The sequence below is a fragment of the Dermacentor andersoni genome, chromosome 8, assembly GCF_023375885.2.
Source record: "Dermacentor andersoni chromosome 8, qqDerAnde1_hic_scaffold, whole genome shotgun sequence".
Taxonomy (NCBI): Eukaryota; Metazoa; Arthropoda; class Arachnida; order Ixodida; family Ixodidae; genus Dermacentor; species Dermacentor andersoni.
Window position 1 is genome coordinate 31,956,356 of NC_092821.1, and position 23,965 is coordinate 31,980,320.

The following is a 23,965-nucleotide window of genomic DNA, read 5'->3' on the forward strand; positions in this document are numbered from 1 at the left end:
GGACACACTTGCGGATTCGGCATTGGATAAGCTCGACATTTCGTTTGGATTTGGCTTTCCAGTACTTTGTGTCTTTACATCTAGATGGCGTTGTATTTGTTTGCGTTAACGTTAACGCTTTTCTCCGTTCCGCTATTCTAAAGCACTACCTTGTGCCGCGCAGTGCAGTCTTTCTTTGCGTTAGCGTTGCGTCGCACGCTAACGCTAACGCAAGGATCTTACGCTATACTAAAACTCTAATATCTCGTAATGGCATGTTCTTCATAACCATAACTGAGTAAAAGCAATGAGAATCGCAAACCATTCCCACCTTGTTGTAACCAAGAAGTTCGAAGGCATTTAGCTCCTCCAAGAGTAGCCGCCGCGTTCGCTTCATATGACGATTGAAATTCATCCGTGACGTCGAATCGATGCCTAGAACGAGCACGTTCACGATGTCCTCTCTCCGCCTTGCGGGCCTTCTGTCGCTAACGTTCTTCAGTTGTGGAAGAAGGAAGTAGTCGGTGAAGAGCGTCTCTATGCCCGCCACGCACGTCACGGCTACGAACTCCTCGACCAAGTCTTTCCCGAAGACCACGGGTCGGCTGGGTCCCAGCTTGTAGCCCCAATCGTGGGGAACGCCCGAGGTCTCGTTTCTGAGCACCTCGCGGTACGCGCACAACGCGTGGGCCGCCGAGCCCGAGCCGTAGTACTCGGCGAGTCGGGTTGCGTTCAAATATAGGGCGCTGCCACAACGGTAGACGACGGTCGCACGGCGACCCGGGCAGCGCCAGCGCAGGCTCACGTCGGTCTGGTTGGTGTGGCGAATGGTCTGGTGGAAAGACGGGTAGAGCGGCATCGCGCAGCCAGGCGTGTCGAAGAGGCTCCCGATGGGTGTCACCAAGCGGGAGTGGTGCCTGGGAGATTTAGCGATATAGCGGGTGAAGAGCCAGAGGAAGAAAGGACAAAGCAGGACGATGAGCGAGGTTAGAATGTAATGGCCACGACAGCGACGCATTGCATTCCCACTTCACTGTTCTTGATGATGACAACGTTCAAAGAGAGCAGCGCACGCCCCACTATAAGGGCACTGGGCCAAAAAGCAGGGGGCATTAGTGTTGTGTCGGCAGCGGCAGGCAAGCGGGGGGCCCCGACGGGCGAACACGCGGCTAGCGCCGGCGCAGTAAAGGAGACACGGAGCTAACTGCTCCCGATGAAAACCGGAACGAAGACCCGACCGACCCGCGGCCGTTTATTACTTATAAAGGCTTCACATGCCAGATGACACCTCCCAATTGGTACAAGCTCGTCACATGACAAGAGGGGGGTGCGCCATCTAGCTAAACAACTACAAAACATACATGTACGATGACAGAGATCTGACAGGGGGCGACACTATACTACAATTAGGTCCTTTTTCAGTAACGTGCTTTCGTAGTACACTCTGTACGGAAGTGATAATATTGCTACGGAACAATATGTGCGATCACGAAAAGGCGAGCAGTGCGAAGACGACGACGACGATGAGAAGCTAGCGCGGGCTGTTGCCTCTTGGCCGAGCGCAGTGTATTTTCTTGTAAATATACTTGTACATAGGTTTTCGTCTGCGTCTTCCTACGTAACAATATTAATAGTTATAGTGCTTATTCATGTCTTCAGACACTGCATGATGCTGGAGGACAGCGACTTAAGCTGTCGAAGCTGCAGCCCTCATTGGCAGCTTCAAAGGAAATTCTATAATGAGGACGGTGAAATGTTACCTCAAAGCCATAAAAAACAATAACAAAGAAGTGCTTTCGGATAGAACACCTTAGCAAGTAAAGATACATGAAAAATTGAAGCAATTGGGTGGACACATGAACACTAGCTAATGAGCAGCAGAATGACAATTTAGGCTAGATGGTTCATACTTGAAATGTGTACCTGTCGCAAGGACAACTAAGCGAAAGAGGAAGAAACAGAGGGATCCCCAATATGCAACTAAATTTATCACACATAAATACCCATACTTTAATGCAGACACGACTGACAGGCACAAACGCATCAAGTAAAAAAACACGCGTAAAAAACACGTTATCTCCCTGTGCACCGCCCAGACAGGCCATCAAGACCAATAATCAGCATAGATAATCTAAATTTTGGTGTTTGTTATTGCGCAATGAGACTGAGGGGACACTAATAGTGATTCACGCGCCAGCAAATCCAGGCTTTTACATAGCAGGCGCGTATTCCCAAACTGCGGCACACAGCCGCACGAAGCACAATAGAGAGTTTTAGAATAGGGGCCCCAAACGTTTTGGGGCTTCAAAGATGTAGCTTCGAAGCCATGGCGCATGCGCGAGAGGCAGACTGCGTTTGCGTTTCACGTGGGGAACACTATTTCACCCATTTAGCGGGAGCCCAAATAGCGGCCCCGAAAGCTTTGCGTCAGCAAACATGGCGGCACCCATTGAAGCGACGGCTTTAACCTAGCACCAAACTGGAATCGATTCGTGGTAACACGTGAAGTTCGCAAGCTAGGAGAAGTGACTGCGGTTATCGCTTTCTCTCAACTAGCGTGTGTTATGAAGATTGTTTCAGTAGACGCCGCTGATTCCTAATCCGATTGTGGATTTTATGGCTCGTAGGCCTAACACGGCTTAGCTTGGCTGGTGACGGCACGTAATGTTGGTTGCTCAAAACTAAGCGCCGCAAATCTTTTGCTGCTTACAGAATAACCTCGAAATCTTAATTAAGCGGGAATACACGAAAGTCAAAATTACTATTCATATCATAATCGAAAATCAAGAAAGGGGCTGAGAGAGGGAAGAGCACACTGTGGTATAAATGTTATAAACAGGGATAAAGCGCCTCACAAAGGCTGACCAACGTTTCGATAGGAAAACCTATCTTCGTCAAAGACCGCTTCGTCATCGATATTCTTATCATAAAATGATGTATTTTATTTCATTATTTCTAATAGCGTTTCTTTGACGCCTGAGTGGCGCTGTCAGCGCAAGCCGCTATCCGCAAACGCAAAGCCCTATTCTAAATCACTTCCCTCCTGCGTGCCTCAACGCTAACACTCGCAAAGCTCTTTGAGGCCCCCAACTATTGGGGCCCCTATTCTAAACCTTTATATTGAAAGGAGAAGTGCGAGCCTATACCATTTTTCATCGAAGAGATGGGTTCCTTTAAATGGTCGTTCGTGTAGAGTACAGTTTGGCCGACATATGCTCAGCTGAAATTCAGAGGTATCCCGTAAATAGTGCGGACGGCACAGCGCATAAAAAACCTGGCGTCATTCTTTGCGCACGCAGGCTTGGCCCTTTGAGAGGCGATGCAGAAGCAGAGCCTCGACAGTTTATTGAGCGCGGAGAAAACCACAGACACGTCTGGCCGACTCGCAACCTTTTTCAGCCTGTTCTAGATCATGGGTGATAGAACGTTTCGTATTTCCTACATGCACCAAGTTTCATGCTCCAAGCTTTTGTTTCTTTCGTTGCCTTTGTGTGCGGTCATGGAAGTAGCTTTATGGACAGCTGAGCAGTTCCGAAGTCTTTTGTAAAACAGGCACGTCTTAGTGGTTTTAACATTCAACAAAACAACGTATAAGGACTTATCTAACCTACGTAACGGCAGCGTCGCGTTTTAAGTTACTTCGAAACAAAGTTTTCTTAGACCATTTTCGAAGTTCAATATTTGTGTAAATCAGTGTTTAAGTCACCGGTGATGAGGCAGTTGCGGCGTTAGAAGCTTCTTACTATATCTACTTGATGATACGTTTATCGCATGTGCAAATGGATTTATTGACCAATTGCCTTCGCCCAAGAAGATCGCGTGACCCCTGCTGAGGAAAGGATCTTTCAAATCCGCCACCAAGGCTTGTGAGTGGCGGCGCTGGCTAACACTTCCAGGGTTCGTTCTAGTAGACAAAAATAAATGCCCCAGATAATGGATGGGAAAACGGCGCCACAGAAGCTTAGTTGGTAAGAGCGTCACACTCGTAATGCGGAGACTTGGGTCCGTGCTGCACCTGTGGCCAGTTGTTTTTTTCATGCACTTGCATTATCATTATTTATCCCTACCGTTTAATTGATAAGTGCGAGTAATTGGCCTTATGTTGTCCTTGGTTTATTTGTTTGTTGGCCTTTATGATATCCAGCTTACGCTAGAAATATAATACACTGAGCAAGAACTTTCTCTGGCCTGCATGCACTTTTTTGGACCCATCTGTTCGTTTAGCTTGGCTTCGGGTCACTGTTTGAAGTTCATTGTCCGCATAGCATTTGTACAAAGTAATCAGCCCACTTAACCACAAGTGCTCGTGTGCACGGCTGGGTTGTACAAAGCGTCGTAGAAGCTCATTACATAAGCCTTTAAGCATCCAAATTTTGTCAGATGTGTCAATACGAAAAGAAAGAAGATAGGAAGGGGAAAAAAAGAAAAATTTACGCAATCAACGACTATAACAGGGTGGAAACAAACGCATAACAACATATAAGTAAAAGGGAATTGGTGTACTGAAATCTTTGCAGGCAAGAGACAAAGTCGTGTTCATTGAGTTCGTTGTAGCGGTGATATCCATGTAGCCTGATATTCTCCCTTTTGTTTTCCACGTATTAAGGTAAAGAAACATGGGCAGACCCCATGTCACCATGACACTCCACGGTAATGCGTTAGCACTGAATCATTACAAAGTCAACGCATTTTTTCCGTCCAAATAATTTATGAGGCGTGTGCTGCAGTGAGACTCCTCGTTCATGCTTCCCTAAGAACACTTGGCGCCATCTAGCGCCGCCACCGCGAAGCCTGCGCGTGGCCTCTGAAATGCATGGCACGGCCGCGCGAGTAAACGCTGAGAACCGCGTCATGCGGCAACCGGGCTCCTCTCTCGCACTTCTTTCTGGACACGATGCGCCATCTTGTGGCAGCATGGAGAAGTTCGCACGTGGCCACCGACGTGACAAGCGTGACGCACCGGTACCTGCGAACGCCGAGAATTGTTCCCTCACTCGCCGCAAACTCAATGGCAGATACTCAGTGACCCAAGTTAGCGAGAGGTATACTGCAGAGCGACACGTACCCTGTGCGTTCGTGGCGCAACTCGCTAAAGCGTGGTGTACTTTGCCCTAAATTCAATATAAATATTTTTTTCACAGTTCTGCTTAGTTGTTTCACTAATTAAGCGGGATATAGCAAATGCTCGGAGGAGCTCCCCATGACGGCAAACCACACTAACTTGGTTTTATTCAGCTACGGTTTACCAGTTTTTCTCAAATCCTTCGTTCAAGTTACGTGAAACAACTGGCATATAGTCTTTTGCAATTCCGAAGCCGCGCTGTACCTGGAGCTCGTTTTTTATGAGGTGACGTAGCAAATAATATATGGCGCTCTCAAAGAATTCATGTGTACCCTATTTATGGAAACGAGAGCTACCCTCTCCTCCCCCCCAAAGAAAAAACAAAACAAATAAAGCGGGATAAAACTTTTGTGCCAGTGTTCATTTAACAGCCCTGCAGTTCCACTGATATAGACGCTGAAAATTGGTCGTATACATGCCAGCCTCGTAACGTATAGCCTAAATGGTTATCTCAAAATAACGTTTTGGTTGAGGCAAATCAAGAAACTGGAAAAACGCCATTTCGCATCAAGTCAAGTAACAAGTGATTCAAGGCGGAAATTCATGGATGAAAATAGTCTTTATTAAAGTTTTATTCCAAAACCATCCAATATAATACTTCTAGTGCAAATTACTTCAGATTTTCCCAGTCATCGCCATGCGGTTAGCGCCCTACCTAGAGCGACTCAGTTAAACTTACCCGTTTTTAAATTCTTCTAAATTGTGTAGGCATGGCCCTAACACCTTGCTTGTAGTTTCTCCCAAAATACAGATAGTGTTGCGAAAATTTTCATAACTCAGAACAGTGGCATCCTATCAAACAAGATAATGCTCAAATAATGCTCACATAATCTTATATAATGTGTCCTCATGGCACAGAAGACGCTTGTTAGCCTGTAAATGGCAACGCAATGCTCAACAAGTTGACCGATAGCTTCGTACTGTGTTCGAAAGATGCAAGGGGATCAAGAATGCTCGTATTTCTGGCCTAGCAGCCAATACAGGTGACATTCACCGTCGACTGAACCGCACAGAGCAAAGGCTTCAGTGTTGAAGATCCAGCAGCCCCAAAAAGATTGGTGAGGATTATGATGAAATCGCAAGCCAGAGGTTTTGTAACTTGACTGGGAGCGGTGGTGAAAACGTAAGTCAAGAGGCACTGGAACAAAACAAACACACATTTTAGTCAATTTTCAAAAAAGGCCTGTGTTCGCGCAGTATACTGTCATCGGATTTAAGCGATCGTTCTTGATTGCATATTTTGCGAGGAAAGTTCCATATTCCATTAAAAATGCTCGAAAGTATCCAACGTGCAGTCAAGCTACTGAATACATAAATGAATAAGGAATATATATATATATATATATATATATATATATATATATATATATATATCAACTGTTAATAAATCAGGTGAAGTTGCATTTACGTGTTAGTCAAATATTTGCGACTCAAGGTGAGGAAAGGTGGAATACTAGACAGCATGATCGCTAGAACCAAAAGGAACAGCAAGTACATCATACGCATGACCCTGCTCGATTGGTCTGCAAGCATGGCAGGGCCCTATTTACTCGAATGTTTGATAAGATCATCGAAAAACATTCATGGCCACGTCGTAGCGCGGGACATTTTTTTACCTTCATGCAGCTTTTCTAAAGCGCGCTCATAAGTACTCAGTAAATTAAACACTTCGATAAAAAGAACATGTGGCTTTACCTCCCGAAGGGCGAACATTGGCGTTATTAGGAAGGTTTAGCGTTGAACTAGAACTCCTCGGAGGATTGTTATAAATATACGCGGGTGCGACATTTTCGCACAGCACCCAAGGCAACTACTACGCGGCACAAGCAACGGCGCCGTGTTAGCTAGCAGGCCTCTCGCAACGCTGGCGTAGAGTTACTGTATATGGGTCCCGTAGGAAGCCAGAATTGGGCTTCTGCTTTCCACGTGCCGCACCGTTTCCATGTGGAACTACGAATTCACGTGGAACTCCGAATTGCCACAGATGAGTCACCCTAACAGGGCCTGCATGGTAGCGCCCATGCAGCGCCGACCACGAGCTTCGATCCGAATTCGGGTTTGTTACTGGCTCTCCACCCTGCCAGCAAGCAACAAGCGACAAAATCGGTCTTCGCTAAGTCTCATGTCAAGCTGAGGTAAAATAATTATGTATGTTCTGTAGCAATTATTGTGATCGGCTGTTTGTTTCTGTGCTGATAGGACTGCAGACACGGCACCAAGCCGTAAGAGTGGTTTGATTTGTAGTTAGCAGATGGCGCCACAACATTAACATTGGTGATGCGCTGAAGATGCGGAAAGCTAAAACGCCGAATTGTTCACTGTGTAAGGTAGATAACGAACGTGAGCGCAGAGTCAGCAGCATCGGCAGCATCAAGCGCGCAGCAGAGGCTCGAGCTCGGGGACTGTGCTCGGTGCATCCTATACCCGCCGGTTGCTACGAACCCCAATAAATCTCCTTTATAAGTGGCGGAGCCATGCGGGGTAACGCTCCACCCTACCATCCTGGAACTTCGTTCTCGGACGCTACCCTCCGCCATGCCGGACGCCGACCAGCAGACTCTTCCATCGCCATCCGTCCCTTGCGCTGGCACCGTTCGCCAGTGGGAGCCTCCCATCATCAGTGGAACCGACGACAACGACGGTGAAGAGTGGCTGTCGTCCTACGAACGGGTGAGCGTTCACAACAAATGGAATGACTCGGACAAGCTGGCTTACGTATCATTCTACCTCGCGGGCGTGGCCAGTCTCTGGCTCAGAAATCATGAGAGGGACATCCGAACGGGGTCGGCGTTCAAGACGTCGATTACAGAAGTATTTGACCGACCCGCCGTCAGGAAACTCCGAGCCGAGCAGCGTTTGTGTACACACGCACAGGACACGGGTGAGACATTCACCAGCTATATAAGACGTTATCGATTTGTGCAGGCGCGTGAACGCTGCCATGAGGGAAGCGGAAAACATCAAGCCCGCCATGAAGGGAATCGATGATGACGCGTTCCAGATGCTTCTGGCCAAGGACCCGCGCACTGTTGGCGACGTTATCAGCTTGTACCAGAGCTATGATGAATTACGCAAGCAGCGAGCTTTGACAAGGCGACATCCCACACCAAATGTGGCGTCACTCTGCAGCCTGACCACCGGCCAGGAACAAGCCTCCGTGATAACCTAAATCAAGGATTTCGTCCGCGAAGAAGTCGCATGACAGCTATCTCTGGTGTCCGTCACTCACGAGTCTACCAGCACTTTGCCATCTCATCTCCGTAACGTGATCCATGAAGAGGTCGCGGAAGCGCTGCCGGCTGTTCACCAGCAGGATGTCGTTACTACACCAGTCACTTATGCTACGGTTGCTGAATGGCCCCTCGCAGTGTGCCCGTGCGTCGCTTCCAGCAGCCTGTGCACCGCCCTCCCCTCCCGTCCCCTGGACCACCACTGCTGTCGCTAACCCGTGGCGTACGCCGGACAATCGCCCTATATGCTTCACATGCAGGTATCCCGGTCATGTCGCAAGGTTCTGCCGTCGCCAATCGCGGGCGTTTGATGACGATCGACGAGCACCCTATGTGCCACCTGATCCAAATGCGCCTTAACAGACCCTTCAACCCATCACCAGCTCGCTCCCAGACTGATCGCCGTCCTCGCTTCGAACGCCTCCGGTCCCCCTCCCCACGTCGCCGATCGCTATCCCCTAGGCGTCGACGTCCCGTCTCTAACCAAGAGGGAAACTATACGCCGCAGTTTCCGAGGCAAGAACTTCGAAAGTGTCGACATGCCGAAGTCCTCGTCAGTTACCTGCCAATGTCATTGATGTGTTTATCGAAGATGTCGCTACAGTCGCCCTCGTCGATACCGGTGCCGCAATTTCAGTTATGGATGCCAGGTTTTGCCATTCGCTTCGTAAAGTGACGACGCCTCTGTCTGGATTGTCGTTCCGAACTGCGAATGCTCGACGCATTCGCCCTACCGCTGCTTGTACTGCCCGTGTGACCATACAGGACATTTTGTACACGATTGAGTGCATAGTTATTTCATCGTGCTCCCACGCCGTTACTCTAGGATGGCATTTTCTCTCACGCCGCAATGCCATTATCAGTTGTGCTGGGGCTTAGATTTAACTTCTCCATCTTGGTGACCTGGCCTCGGTCGATGCTCATCCTGCCACTATAATTTTCGTGAAAGAAGACACCTGTATTCCCCCGGGCTCTTCAGCATTCGTATCAGTCTTCTGTAATACCATATCCGACGGGACTGTCTTCTTCATACCCTGTCTGGTTACCCGAAAAGCGCTTCCTTTGCCCTTTGCAGCTCTTTAATTTGCAGCTCTTTGCCCTTTGCAGCTCTTTTGCAGCACGATGCCCATTTACAATCATCTTTCATCTCCGCTATCACTGCTACACTGCGTGTGGCTTGGTTACGTCGAGTCGGTCGATTCAACACGAATTGTCTCCGTCCTCGACGAAGTGCCTTCTACTGCCGTCCATGAACTGAGTGCCCTCTCCGTACCCGACTCAACATGGACTGGTGTGTTCAGCCCATGCATCGTCGAAGATCTGACGCATTCGCAGCGATCTCAACTTCTCGCAATCCTTCAGCACTTCCACCGTTCTTTCGACGTTGCACAAGCATCTCTTCACCGTGCATCGACGGTCGAGCATTACATCGACACTGGCTCTCCCTCACCGATGCGACAAAGACCATATCGCGTGTCCGCTACGGAGCGTCACGTCATTGCAGACCAGGTCGATGACATGCTCCGTCGAATCGTCATTCAACCTTCGCAGAGCCCATGGGCCTCTCCCGTGGTCCTCGTCACAAAGAAAGACGGATCTATCTGCTTCTTTGTTGATTTTCGAAGGTTGAACAATATCACGCTGAAGGACGTCTACCCATTACCACGCATCGATGATGCTCTGGACTGCCTGCAGGAAGCCGAGTTCTTTTCTTCGCTTGGTTTGCGGTCAGGCTACTGGCAGGTTCCGATGGCAGAGGCCGATCGCCCGAAAACTGCCTTTGTTACACCAAACGGCTTGTATGAATTCACCGCCATGCCTTTCGGACTTTGCAACGCATCTGCTATGTTCGAAATAATGATGGATAACGTTCTGCGTGGCCTCAAATGGAAAATCTGTCTTTGCTATATTGACGAAATTGTGGTGTTCGCCCCTGATTTCGCAACGCACCTGCTCCACCTCTAGCACCTACTCACTTGCTTGACCAACGCCGGGTTGCAACTTAACTTGAAGAATTGTCGATATGCTGTCCGTCAGCTCACAATTTCAGGCCATGTCGTGTCAAAGGGGGGCATTCTACCAGATCCCGCGAAACTACGTGCTGTACTGCGGTCCCAAAACCTACCACTATGAAAGACCTGCGCAATTTCATCGGCCTCTGCTCTTAATTGCGGCGATACGTTCGAAACTCTGCGTCGGTTATATCGCCTCTCACGCAGCTCCTTGGTGGCATTAAGATCTATCATCAGGGTCTCTAGTGTGTGACGCCGCCTTCACAACCTTGCGCCGTCTTCTCACGACGCCAGTCATTCTTCGCCATTCTGACTCTCAAGTGCCAACCGAAATCCATACCGATTCAAGCTGTGTAGGCCTTGGCGCTGCGTTGGCACAGCGTCAACCTGGCCACACAGAATACGTCGTCGCATACGCGAGTCGCACGTTAACCAAGGCGGAGACCAGTTGCAGCGTAACAGAAAAGGAGTACTTGGCCATTTTGCGGGTGCTTGGCAAGTTTCGCCCATATTTATTCGGCCGACCTTTTGACGTAGTGACCGACCACCGCGCACTATGTTGGCTGTCGACGCTAAAAGACTCATCGGACCGCCTTTCCCGCTGGGCATTGCGAATTCAAGAATATGACATCCGCATAGTTTACCGTTCCGGGATAAAGCACTCCGACGCTGACGCGCTATCCCGATCACCGCTTCCCCCGAAGTCCAGTCAGGACTCCTCCTGCGAGTGCACATTGTCCTCTCTGGACGTTGACACTATCGCTGCTGCACAGCGTAATGATCCCTGGAATGCATCTCTGCTTGCTCGACCTTCGCTCGGATACGCCGAACATTCTAGCGTCATGTACGCTTCGGCGCCAAGTTCCTCATTTTGCGATTCGAGACCAGCTACTGTATCGACGCAACAATGCCTCAGTGGGACGTACGTGGTTACACGTCATTCCCAGAATCTTGCGGTCTGAGCTCTGCTCCTCGTTCCACGTCGACCTTCAGTGCGGCCACGCGGGAGTCTTCAAGACCTACGAAAGACTTCCACACCGCTATTACTGGCGGGGAATGTACAATTTCGTTCGAAACTTCGTCCGCTCTTGTCATGAGTGCCAACGCCGCAAAGCGCCACCACACAAATGCGGCGGTGAACTCCAGTCTTTACAATGCCCATCCCGACACTTTGATCGCGTTGGCAAAGATCTCTACGGGCCACATCCGTTGACTCCTACCGGCAACAGGTGGATAATCGTTGCGGTAGACGACTTAAACCATTATGCGGAGACTGGTGCTCTACCAAATGCTACAGCGCAGGAGGTCGCCAATTTCATAATTCGTTGTTTTCTCCTCCGTCATGGAGGTCCACGTGAACTTTTAAGCTACAGAGGCCGCGCCTTCTTATCTGAAGTAATCGAACTGCTTGCTGAATGCGCTATTGTTCATCGTAAATGCACTGCTTATCACCTACAGACTAACGGTACCACAGAACGCTTTATTCGAACTCTTGGTGACATGCTCGCCATGTATGCCTCACCTGATCACTCTAATTGGCACCTAGTCCTTCCGTTTGTCACCCACGCCTACAACACCGCGACTCTCACCCTTTTACCTTCTTTACGGCCGTGATCCTTCGCACACAATTGACACCGTTCTGCCCTACCGGGCGGACCCATCCGAATGCCTGCCGATCTCCGAAGCTGCCAGACATGCCGAAGAATGCCGCAAGCTGGCCCGCCGATTCACCTCGGACGACCAGATCCGTCAAAAAGCCGTTCACGATTCCGAGAACTCAACTCCTGCTTTTCTCCCGGGCGCTCTTGTCAGGTTGTTAGTGCCACACCACACGCCCGGGCTCGCTTCAAAGCTCCTTCCGAAGTAATACGCGCCGTACCGCGTTGTCGAGAGAACATCACCGTTAATTGCCTGGTTGAGCCGCTAACGCCGCCGTCCGACATGCGACGTCGTAACCGCGAAGTCGTTCATGTTCAGTGTCTCAAGCCGTGTCACCATTCTACTGTCTTTCCAGAAAACTAAGTCACCAGGATGGCTCATTTATTTCTGCGGAGCCATTGTAAGAAAGATAACGAACGTGAGCGCAGAGTCAGCAGCATCGGCAGCTTCAAGCGCGCAGCAGAGGCTCGAGCCCGAGGATCCTCGGTGCTCAGTGCATCCTATAACCGGCGGTCGCTACGAACCCCAATAAATCTTCGTTATAGCTGCGTCATTAATTTACTACCCTACTCTAGCATGCTACGTGATGCCGGTAGCGAGCAAATGCCAAGTAGACGCCAGAATAGACGGCGAGCAGACGCTGTGGAGCAGGCAGATATTTGTAAGGGCATTCGTCAGTACTACTTGCACATGAGGCTGAAAGGTAACTGCAGAGAAAGCGTATGGGCAAAGCGAAGCCCTGCCGTCGTACGCATGTAAACGCAGCTTATGGTTACGGCATCAAAACATTTTATTTTGCGTTAGTCCACCAACCATGCAGCGCGTAACATGGTGGCAAGCAGATGCTGAGCGGACGACGCGGTGCGGATGAGCTCATCTCGATGGGCATTCGGCCTTCCTATTGGCTAAGAATTTGTGTAGATTGCACAGTGCTTCAATCAGCTTGTGAGATGAATCCCCTTTGTATTTACTACCTTTGTGGTCTTGAAGGTATAATAAATGAAATAATCGCTGCACGAATGAGAGTTGGGTTCACTGCACAAAAGTGGATTGCAAGACGGCGGGCTTATGCCCAACTCTGGCTCTTTGCGGAAGCCATATACAGTGATAACGCTGGCGCGATGACGAGCGGCGCTGGTGGGGTCGCAGCCATTGCAACTCAATGATGCACTAGATGAGACCGGCCGATAACCGTCTACGTGAGCGAGGACTCGGTGCTGAGTGACGTTATCTTGACGTTAGCTTGGTAGCTAGCTCATAACGTTAGCTTGATGTATACAATGCGTTCCGCTAAAAGCAGTGTATACACACATCAGCTCAGCAGGAACGATAATCGGCATATAGCGCAAGTGCGGACAACCCTCATGCGAGTACAGCGAAAAGCAAGATGCTGTTCGGGCTCCACCACCGAGCCGATTGACGGCGTGTTTACCCGTTCTAGTTACGCAATTGCTGATTTACTCTGACTGTGTGATTAAAATTTAGCCAATCTTATCCCTTCCTGTCTGCGTGCTGGCGTTGCATGGAATGCGGCGGATGCTGTAATTTTGCCTCATAGTAACAACGCCGATTGAACAGAACGTAGCGAGGTTTCTTTCCCCTTTCGCGGAAGAAAATACGCAGAAATTCCACTGGAGTGGTACAGAGTGTTTCAGTTAACTTGAGACAAACTCTAAAAATATGCGAATGATACGTAGCTACACAAAGCCAAGGTAATGTTGCATGCGGTCACTTGGAGATACTCAGATTATTTTTACATGCCGCCAAGCTAGATAGTTAATCTTAATAATGATTTAACTTCTACGTTCCTATATAGACAACAAAAGTATGAATGCTAGAATTGTACAGCTACGTGAAAAAGTCCGGATACAGAATTTTCTTGGTCAATACTTGATATATAAAAACATATTTACGAGCGTGAAAGAAGCCCTCGAGTACACGGAAAATGCCTGGAGCGGCCAGTCGCGTGGCAATTTCGAGTGTATTCGTGGGCTTCTTTCATGTTCAGAAAAACACTTTTTTGTAGCACGTATTGAGCAACAGAAAGCTGTATCGGGATTGTTCATGTAGCTCTAAAATTTGGTCATTGACACTTTTCATCTGCTTATAATAATTGAGAAGTTGAATATATAAAACATTACGCAATTAGACAGAATGTAAAAAAAATAATCTTATCATCTCCAATCTACAGCAAACATTACCTTGCTTCGGTCCAGCTACGTGGCATCAGTTGCACATTTTTAACGTTTGGCTCAAGTTACGTGAAACACCCTGTATAAGTGTGCGTAAGCATACCCCCCAATTTCAGTTCGCCCGCCCCCAAATTTCAAGTTCACCCACCCCTCAATTTAAGTTCGCCTAACCCCAAACTTCAGTTGGCCCACGCCGCCTGCTGTGGGCTTCCCCAAATAATTTTCCGTGTAGCCCTATATAACCCTTTGGGTAAGCTTAAACGTGATCATATATGGGTATTCTCACTTTTTTTTTTCAATTGTTGCTGGCCGCTTATAAAGTTAACGATCATCAACATTTACATTATTAGAATGATTAAATGTCTCAACTTCGGAAAAACGCATTTCTGTCTAGTTACAGGGCCTAACACTTTTCGCGTGACAAACAGATTTTGCTGCGCTAGTCACCACAAAATGGTTACGCATTCATAACTACCCAGAACGACGGACAACGAGAAAATAAGCAAATCTGTCGACTGATAGAAATCTGCATTACTATGGGCAGTGGAGAGGCAGGCTGTTTGCGTCATAGTCATATAATATGAGACAATATATTTTAAATGCGTAAGCATTTCAATGTGGATTCACTAAGGAAAAATGTGGAAGACCCTTAAGCTTCGCCTTTATGAGTGGAACACGATAACATTAAAAGATCCCTGATTGCTTCTCACGCTTCCCGGCAACATCAGTATAATGTAACCTCAACGTTCACTGAGAAACGCTGCCGACGAACGCTATGCACGAAGGCGAGTCTTCTGGTAGAAACGTGGCCTCTTGCGTGCGCCGATACCAAAGGTAGTGCAAAACCGCGCTAAAAAATTTCATCACTTTCAAGTTTCTGTTATCCTTTCCAACTTTTAATATTTCAAGCTGAGAACATGTGACATAAAAGGCAGGGGCAGTTGGTGCTTTGTTTCATACCATTTGTGCGTGGGTTGTCATTCTCAAATTTTCGAAGAATAACTTTGCCAAGCACGTAAGACAAAGTATGAGCAACTATAATGATAGAACGCTCTGGCAATATAACCCGCATATACCGCATGTCATATAGCGAGGCGTGGCTTATACTTATACCTAAATATATGCGGACATTTTCACTCACGGGGACGCCGGCGGCTGACGCTGACACCGGTTTTCTTGCGACACGTGGCGGTAATAACCGTCGCTCACTCTTGACGCTCTGAAGTCAAGCGTGTTCCGCACCTGGCTAAACACCCACCTTCGCGTAAGGCAAATTCATCTGAACCATGTCGATGTGTTGGACCGCGCTGCAGGGGTTGTCGCACTATGCAGACAAATCAGCAGTGAATTAGTTGATAAATGTGATAAGGAGTGATTAGGATTATACGGGTCTGGTTGCAGTTGATAATGTTCGACGTGCATGGATGATGTGCTGTACAGCTATAAGAGCTTTTAATGATCAGAGTGATTCTGACAAGGCCGATAAGTAACGATAAGTGTCAGAATATTTTTAATAAAAATGAGAAGGACAGATAGGGGTTGATAAGGGTCGGATCATACCCGATTAGGCGGATAAAGGTTGGTAACGGTCGGAGAAATGCTGACAATGTTGACAACGACCGGTGTTCATAATGGCCGTGTCGAGTCCAATAAATTTGATAACGACCGATAAAGGTGGATAAGAGTCAGTGAAGGTTGGATCGAGTAAGATCAGCTTGGTAATGAGCGATGAGGTTAATAAGGGTTAATACTGGTCGGTCCAACAGCCAAAACCAATTACAAGGCCAATACAGCAAACATATTATGAACCGTCTACTGCTTCGTCAATCGCGGTAAACAGCACACGTCGCCTAGAATTGCTATGTAGTCTAGGGTACACCCACGTTAACGAAGTGAACCCAGCCGCATATATTGCGGAAGAAAGTTTCGTGATTACAGTGGTGGCGATAATGATGATGAATTAAATTTCTGTATCATTTCTGATCCCGGTGGTGTGCTTCATCTCCATCTTTCGTTGCTCCTAAAGGCAACCATGAAATGAGCCGCATCTTGCAGGACACTTGATCGAACCTTCTAAAGTTTAAAAAGAACGCGGGGTCAAAGTCTTCAGTTCAGTTCAGTTTTGAAGAATCTTCGCTACGCTTAAATGTTTTCAAGAGGGTCACAGAAAAAAAGCGATATTTCGATGCTCCTTTCCCACCATTCGAGAGAGACATGTTTTACCTACAGTTCTTATTATGGCGAACCTGCAACAAATAATTTACCCAATGGCATCAACAACACAAAAATAAAAATATATATGCACGCAGGCAGGGTACCAGCCCCTCCGTCCCCGTAAATAAATAAGACAGCAAAAGAGTGCAGCTTTCATGGTCGCTTGATGAGAATACCGAAAGCTACCAAGCATGTCCAAGCAAAACCTCCAGCATTGGGCGGTGCGCGCTATTCGACCTCGAATACTGCGTTTCAAGCGAATCAAAAGTGGGTTGTTTGTTACCTGGCGCCAACACTACGTCATACGTTTTGAACGCATGTCTCTGCATGTACTGTTATCTTCTCATATCTTTATTTTGAGATGCTAAATACTAGAAAGATATTCTAGTCCTCCTAAATTGCTGCCGAACAACCTTCCTTCTCTTTGGTTTTTTTTTATGTGTTCAAGATTTCCGGAAATTCTGAATATATATTGGCGAGCAGGCACTGGTCGCCTACCCTTGTCGATACAAATCACCCTAAGATAGAATAGGAATGTCAGCTGGTTGCTTAGGATTCACAATTTCCAAACTGAAAAGGAAAAAAAAAAACACGAGAGAAGTATAAGGAAAGCAAAGACGACAGAACCAACACCAATCTTTGTATTAGCGTTATCATTACACTCTTGTCCATGTTTTCTCGTATGCCTGCTTTCTCAAATCACTTAAACGGATTGTCTCCAGGTCAACTTCAAATAAACATATTTCCATTTCCTTGTGTTTTATTCAAGTTAGTGTATACTGATTTTATTATCAAAATTTACACGGGTCTGTAAAGATATAAAGAGAAAGAAAGTGCCATCCTCACCGCCAGAACTCGCAAGAATCCCACCACAGCAGGTTGGTTCAAAAGAAGCAAGGCTACGAGAGCTCTATTCAGAACCTTTACTTCAACAGATATTTTGTGAGATTCATTCAGCCTATGGCTCCTATTAGTTATGCGGTGCCAGTAGTAAATAGCAAAGACATTTTCGCAAGTTTCTCGCAAGGGGATGCGGAATACAAAACTGCACAAACGTGTAAAGTTGCGAACATCCAGAGTAACTAATGCAGCCATGCTAAGAAAACGAAATTGGCATCTCTTGCTTGAAACACCCCAGCAGTACGGTGCGTAATATCATCGGTGAATATGTGAAATTTTCTTTTAGCGGTATCTCGAAACTTAATTAGTGGTACTAGCCAGACTATTCAGCATTTTCCTCTGTGCAGAAGTGTTTATTCGCGACTTGATGTGACGTCGCCAGTACAAGTAGATGCCTCCACTATAAATTCTGGCGTTCTCGTGCCAAAACCACGATCTTTTGATGAGGCATTCAGGTATTGGATGACTCCGGATTAATTTTCCCCACTTCGCGTTCTTTAACGTGCACCTAACGCTGGGCACACAGGCCTTTTTCCATTTCGCCCCCATCTAAAAGCGGCCGCTACGACCGGGATTGGATCCCGTGACCTTGTGTTGAGCAGTGCAAAGCCAAAGCCACTAAGCAACCATGGCGGTTTAATTAAGCCTCCATTGTAACTTGCTACTGCCTTGAGGATAGTGTTCTAATTATAATCCAAACTAAGATTTTGAATATTATAGGCTCGGTATCATAGCCAAAAAAACAACTGCATAGTAAGCTCCCAGAATATAAATACCCTTAAAGCAAATACTTTCTACGACATGTTGACGATTGTTCTTGCGTGATCAAGCACTGTGCATTGAAAATTTTCACCACGCATGTAAACTATCAAGCGGATTCCATTCACCTTATGGTCGTGACGGAGGCGGACTACAAACTGCCTTTTTTTGTTTTGGTAAGAAGGAGCAATGGCGGGGTTTCTTTCAACGCTTACAGAAAGACTACGCACACTGGATGGTACCTGAAATTAATACCTGCTCACATTCACGCTCACAAGAGGTCAGTAATTGCCTCCATGTTGGCATTTGCACGAAACCTGATGACCTGAATTATGGTGTGCAGACAATGCAGAAGGACCTTTCGACGAATGGTGACCTTCTTGCGTTCATGAATGCTGTGGAAAACTGTTTCTCCAGCCCTTTCCAGCCTGCTAGTGCCGTCGGAAAAAAACTGCTCCCATTTGTTACGTGCCCAGGATAAGTGCGAACTTGTCATCCATTCTGCGTAAATATGAAATTGAGGTTACTCACGCTTCTGTGAGCAACCTGAGGCACGCATTCGTGAGTGGAAAAATAATAAGCTGCCGAAAGAAGCCTGTCCTTGCGTTGTGTACAAGATCTCCTATGACGGGCTGCGTAGCGTCCACATAGGGGAGCCTGGCAAATTTAAGCAACGGCTGTGCCAACATCAGAACGATGTCGATAAAAAAAAATGTGGCGTCAAATGCTTTGCCAAAGCGCGCAGCAACGACTGAGCGCAATATGGATAGCGTGAACTGTAATATAATCGGCCAGCAAAGAAACACTGGAATCACGCCTGCACCTGGAGTCCCCCGACATACACTCAAGAGGACACACGCCTAATCAATAGAAAGGAACCCTCCCCCATCTTACGCGTGATGTTTGCGTCACATGATAAAAGCCACTTAAGCAGGCACTTCTACTATTTCGCCCGATGGTGAACAAAGGTTCCGTATGGAAGCCGAAACTTCTCGCCTTTGAAGTTTTATTTGGTCGGTGTAAGTCTTTTTTTCTTTTTCCAGCTAATCATTTAAGCAAAGTGCTTAGTGTAAACTCTAAATTTCTGTAGAGAGGAAGAACCCGCAAAGAAAAGGAAGAAAATAGGCGTGAGATTAATAGAAATGGTTAGTGTTCACTATCTCCGATAAACTTTGACCAATAATAAATGTATTTCACATCGATAAAACTGCGCGTGCTTTGCCTAATTAACTTCATAAGCAAAAATCAACTATGACAGTCTTCAACTCCAGTATAACGAGACAACGAATGCAGAATTTAGCAAACCTTATTACAGTGTTAGGAGACATTTGATAGTTACATTCAGTCTTTGGTGAACCACTGCATGCAAGGCGGAACTGGGGCAGAATATTTTAACGTTTCGGAAAGCGAACGGTTCACTTGGCTTCACATGATTGGTGAAAATTGTGCTGGCATCACCTTCTTTCAAAGACAGCGGGGCTGCGCCAAAAATTACGAGAACGTCCCGCATCCAACAATCATTTTCAACGCAAACCTCTCATCCAGCAAGGGTGAACGCGGCTGACAGGTTTGTATGCGGTGGCTTAGCTGTTGGCTTGCGATCACGGGCGCGCACGCCGGCCGCGCTGCCCCGGATGCCCACGCGACTCGCACGCGCACGCGTTGGTTGCTTCGGAGCCTATGACTTGCCCTTTTCATCTGCTTAGAGTTGCTCTCCAGATGTTGCCGATGGTGGAGGTATGTGTTCGAAAAGATGGCGGAACATTATTTGTGGCGTCACCGTATGCTTTCCAAGCAGACTTGTTGCTGGCTGTGCTGCGAACTGGAGGACACTCGGGTGCCAGTGGGCCAGCAGCCATTCCACCGCTAGGAAGCGATTGCGCGCTACAGTGGCCACCTTGGAGCTCCGTGAGGCCGGTCGGAAACGAAGCATTCATAGGAATGCCCCATATCTATTTAGCCGACGCTGTTCACGAACTCGCTCTCGCAATAACTGTTTAAATTCACCGTTTGCTGCTTGAGCGGCAACTAGAAAGACATGCAGTTGTACTGTTGTTGGCCGGTAGAATGGCTGGGTCAGCTTTCCTGTGATACATTTCCATGGCGAGAATGAATCACGAGTGGTATGGTGAGCGTCCAAAGCACACAGGTCACCATTCAACAGCGGGAAGGCTACAACCCAGTAGCTCCAGCGTTTCCCTTCCTCGGCTGATAAGACTGCAGAATCATGACGGGAAGAGTGTGAAAAAGTCTGATTTGGCTGCCTTTATTTTTTCCCTCTAGTTCGGGAGTGCCGTCCTTTCGATTATCAATTGCACTGTGCAGCGCGTGCCCTTAGGACCACAGTCTGCAATTTAACTTCACCGAGGCAATGCAGGACCCGTATATGGTAATGTTGAATTTCATTTTCCGTGGTGGTTATCAAGCGGAAGCATCTAGAGGCAGATCACAACGATAATGGAACGGCGGCGGCGTGCGAGTTGTGTCTGAGGCAATATTGAAGGGCGAAAAAAAATGAAAGGTCACATGCAGCGTTTGAAAAGGTGTCCTTAGGGCAAATGTCGTGATTCTACTGCAGTCGCAGCTTCGCCAGTGTTCACAGCACATCCCTGGTGCATCGCGCAAGCTGTTGGTAGTAAATAATGTGGCACTGGGATCCGCCAACTCTTACAACGTTTACAATGCTTGCCACACTACCTCTCGCCCAAGAATGAGAAACTACAGAAATTCTAAGAATTGTCTACTAATGCGTAAGCATTGTTTGGATCGGCTAGGAAGACATTATTGCTTAGATTTGCTTATTTGCATTTCCTAGCTCATTCGCGCCTACCCACGACCTTTCCAGTGGCAAAGAATGGCGAGGCTTTAGTAGACAATTTTAAGATTTTCTCGCCGCATCCGGCCCCCTTCAATGCAATAATACAGCATGAGCAGGAACGTCGGGCACGACCCCCAGCTGCTGCACTAGCACGGGCGGCGTTGCGTAAGGGGAGAGTGCATCGCCCCGATGCCTTCACGCAATGTATCGGGCGTCAGCCTCACTGTCACTCTCCTAAACCTGTGTTTTTGCGAGCGTTCCCTGCCACGCAAGCTCTTTGCCTGCGTTCTGACTACGCCTCAATAACGCCCAATGAAAACGCCCCCACCGTCTCAACACGTTCGTTTGCGCGTGAGGTGTTCGTAACCCGAAGGGCGCTCAGCAGCGTCCAATTGGACATGGGCTACCCCAAAATGCAAAGTTGTCCCGCACTCAAACTTCAAGCGGGCTCACCCCAAAATTCCAAGTGGCCACAGCCCCATAACTCAGTTGCGCCAAACCCCAATTTCAAGTAGGCCCAGCCGAAATTCAAGTTGGCCAACCCCCAAATATACGTTGGGCCACCCCCGAACTTGAATGGGGCCACCCCCACCCCAAACTTGAATTTAACATGTAACCTAAATTTAACATGGAACACATGCAAATTTCAAGTTGGCCCAATCCCAAAGTCGACTCACTCGCAAACGTAAGGTTGCCCACCCCAGATCTCAACTTGGCCCATCCCATACTTTAAGTTGGCCCACCACCGAATTTCCAGTTGCTCAACCCTCAAATTTCAGTTAGCTCACCCCCAAATTTAATGTTGACGGACCCCAAATTTAGCTTAGTCCACGCCAGATTTATGTAGGCCCACTCCCAAATTTAAGTTGGCCCACTCCTAAATTTCAGTTGGGACACATGCAAATCTCAAGTTGAGTGACCCCATCAATTTAGTATGCCCACCTGCAAATTTCAAGTTGGCCTATCACCAAATTTAGGGTTACTCACCCCAAGTTTCGACTTGGCCAATCCCGTAATTTCAGTTGACCCTCCCCCAAATTTTAATTTGGTTGACCCCAAATTTAATTAGCGCATTTTAAAACTAAAGTTGGCCCACGCACGTTTAAGTTGACCCACCCCGAAGTATCAAGTTGGCCCACCCCCAGATTTCAGTGGGCCCAGGTCCAAACTTCAAGCATTCGCTTTCCGAGCCGTTGTAATATATCGCCCCTGAGTGCATGCGCCGAAGTGAGGCATATTTTACTGCTCCACAAGAAAACAATGACTATGAAATCCAAAGCTCCGATATGCGTATGAAACTGGGATGCAAACTCATTGTATCTACACAGGAGAATAGAACTCACATCCACAGGCGTGTCTCCAGCGCATGTAAGGCCAGTTTCATTTAGGCACTGTAAAGAAAGAGAAAATAATTCGACAAACATACCAAACAATGTAGCTGCCGAATACTAGCACCATGTTCCGGTAAAATAGTAAATATGATTTAAAACATTGCCTGACACTCATTTTTCCATAGAAGATTTGAATTATTACAGCATGTCTGCTATTGAATATGCTCAACGCATGTTAAGATGCCTGATGAATTTTTTTCGCTAGTTCTACCTGATGATTTTGTGCTCGTTTCTCTCAGAATTCTAGCTTACTAAAGATGTTAGGCTTAAACTACGAAATTATTAATTTACGTCCTGTCATTTTTGGTGCAGCTTTAGTTTCGCTAAGGCACAATACTATTTCTGTCAATAAAACTGTGGTTGTATTTTCAACTTGTTCTAATCCCCAGAAAGTCCAATGTTCTGTTTTTATACGCTAACTTCGGCAGCTTAATATTCATAATGAAGTGCACCAAATACAACACAAAGCCATTACTGACATTTCTGATGCGCCATAGTCAAGTTTCAAGGGTAGATAATTCTGAAGGTAAGCACTCCCAAGTAACAAAGGACCTAATAAAGAAAGAACAAAGAATGAAAGTGTCCAACTCAAGAGATCAGATAGAATTCGCGCAACTGTCAAAACTAATTACCAAGGAGAAAAAATGGATATTCGAAATTATAACGTGAGAAAGACTGAGGAAGCAGTAAAAAAGGGACGCAGCCTGAAAACCGTGAGAAAGAAACTAGACATCGGACAAACCAAGATATCTGCATTGAAAGATAGACAGGGTAATATTATCAGCAATCTCGAAGATATTGTAAAAGCGGCGGAAGTATTCTATACTGACCTGCATAGTACCAAAAAAAAACCACGATTCCTCAGGTGACGAGGTTACGATTCCGAGGCTACAGAAGCTCCTTTTATAACTAGGGATGAAGTTAGAAGGGCCTTGCAAGACAGGAAACGGGGAAAGGCGGCAGAAAAAGATAGCTGACCAGTCAATTTAATCAAAGATGGTGGAGACATAATGCTTGGGAAACTAGCGGCCCTTTATACGAACTGTCTGTGGAACTTCAAGGGTCCCAGAGAACTGGAACAGTCCCAACATTATACTAATCCGCAAGAGGGAGACGATAAAGAATTGAAAAATTATATACCTATTAGTTTACTTCCAATGTTATATAATATATTCATCATCATAATCTCCAAGAGGCAGCACAACAATCCATGCAGAATCGTGCAAGGAAAAATATTACGTCACTGAAAAGGAGTTTGATTCTTTGGCCGCAACAACTAAACGAACCTTCTATTCAACAACACTCCCTAACATGCTGCAAAACAATCCCAAACAATTCTGGAAATACATTAACCCAAATAACCGTAAACCATTATTATTATATGATAACTACAATAACCGTGTTCCAGACCATAATCTAGCTGAAGTACTAAATTCTGTCTTCTCTTCCGTGTTTACTTCTGAACTTAACATTGACCTCCCAGACTGTCCTCACCTCAAAAACCCAACGATGCCAGATATAACAATCGAAGCACATGGTATCACCAAACTAATTCAATCCCTCAAATTAACATCCTCAGCCGGCATCGATGGAATTAATTCCAAAATGCTTAAGAACACTGCGCACATCTCTAGTGTATTTTTATGCCACATCTTTCAGCAATCATTATCATCCGGAGTGGTGCTGCAA

The 23,965-nt window shown here is 46.9% G+C and overlaps 1 long non-coding RNA gene across 1 annotated transcript in view; it reads right to left on the reverse strand.

The window, feature by feature from the left end:
* Positions 1–5,705: 5,705 nt before the first annotated feature.
* LOC129383425 (uncharacterized) overlaps positions 5,706–23,965 on the reverse strand; it is a 65,103-nt gene continuing 46,843 nt past the window's right edge. Inside the window, exons 4-5 of the long non-coding RNA XR_008611331.2 lie at positions 22,229–22,276; positions 5,706–6,239 (exon numbers count right to left, since the gene is read on the reverse strand). This is a non-coding gene — a long non-coding RNA (uncharacterized lncRNA). The remainder of the gene's footprint in view (positions 6,240–22,228; positions 22,277–23,965) is intronic.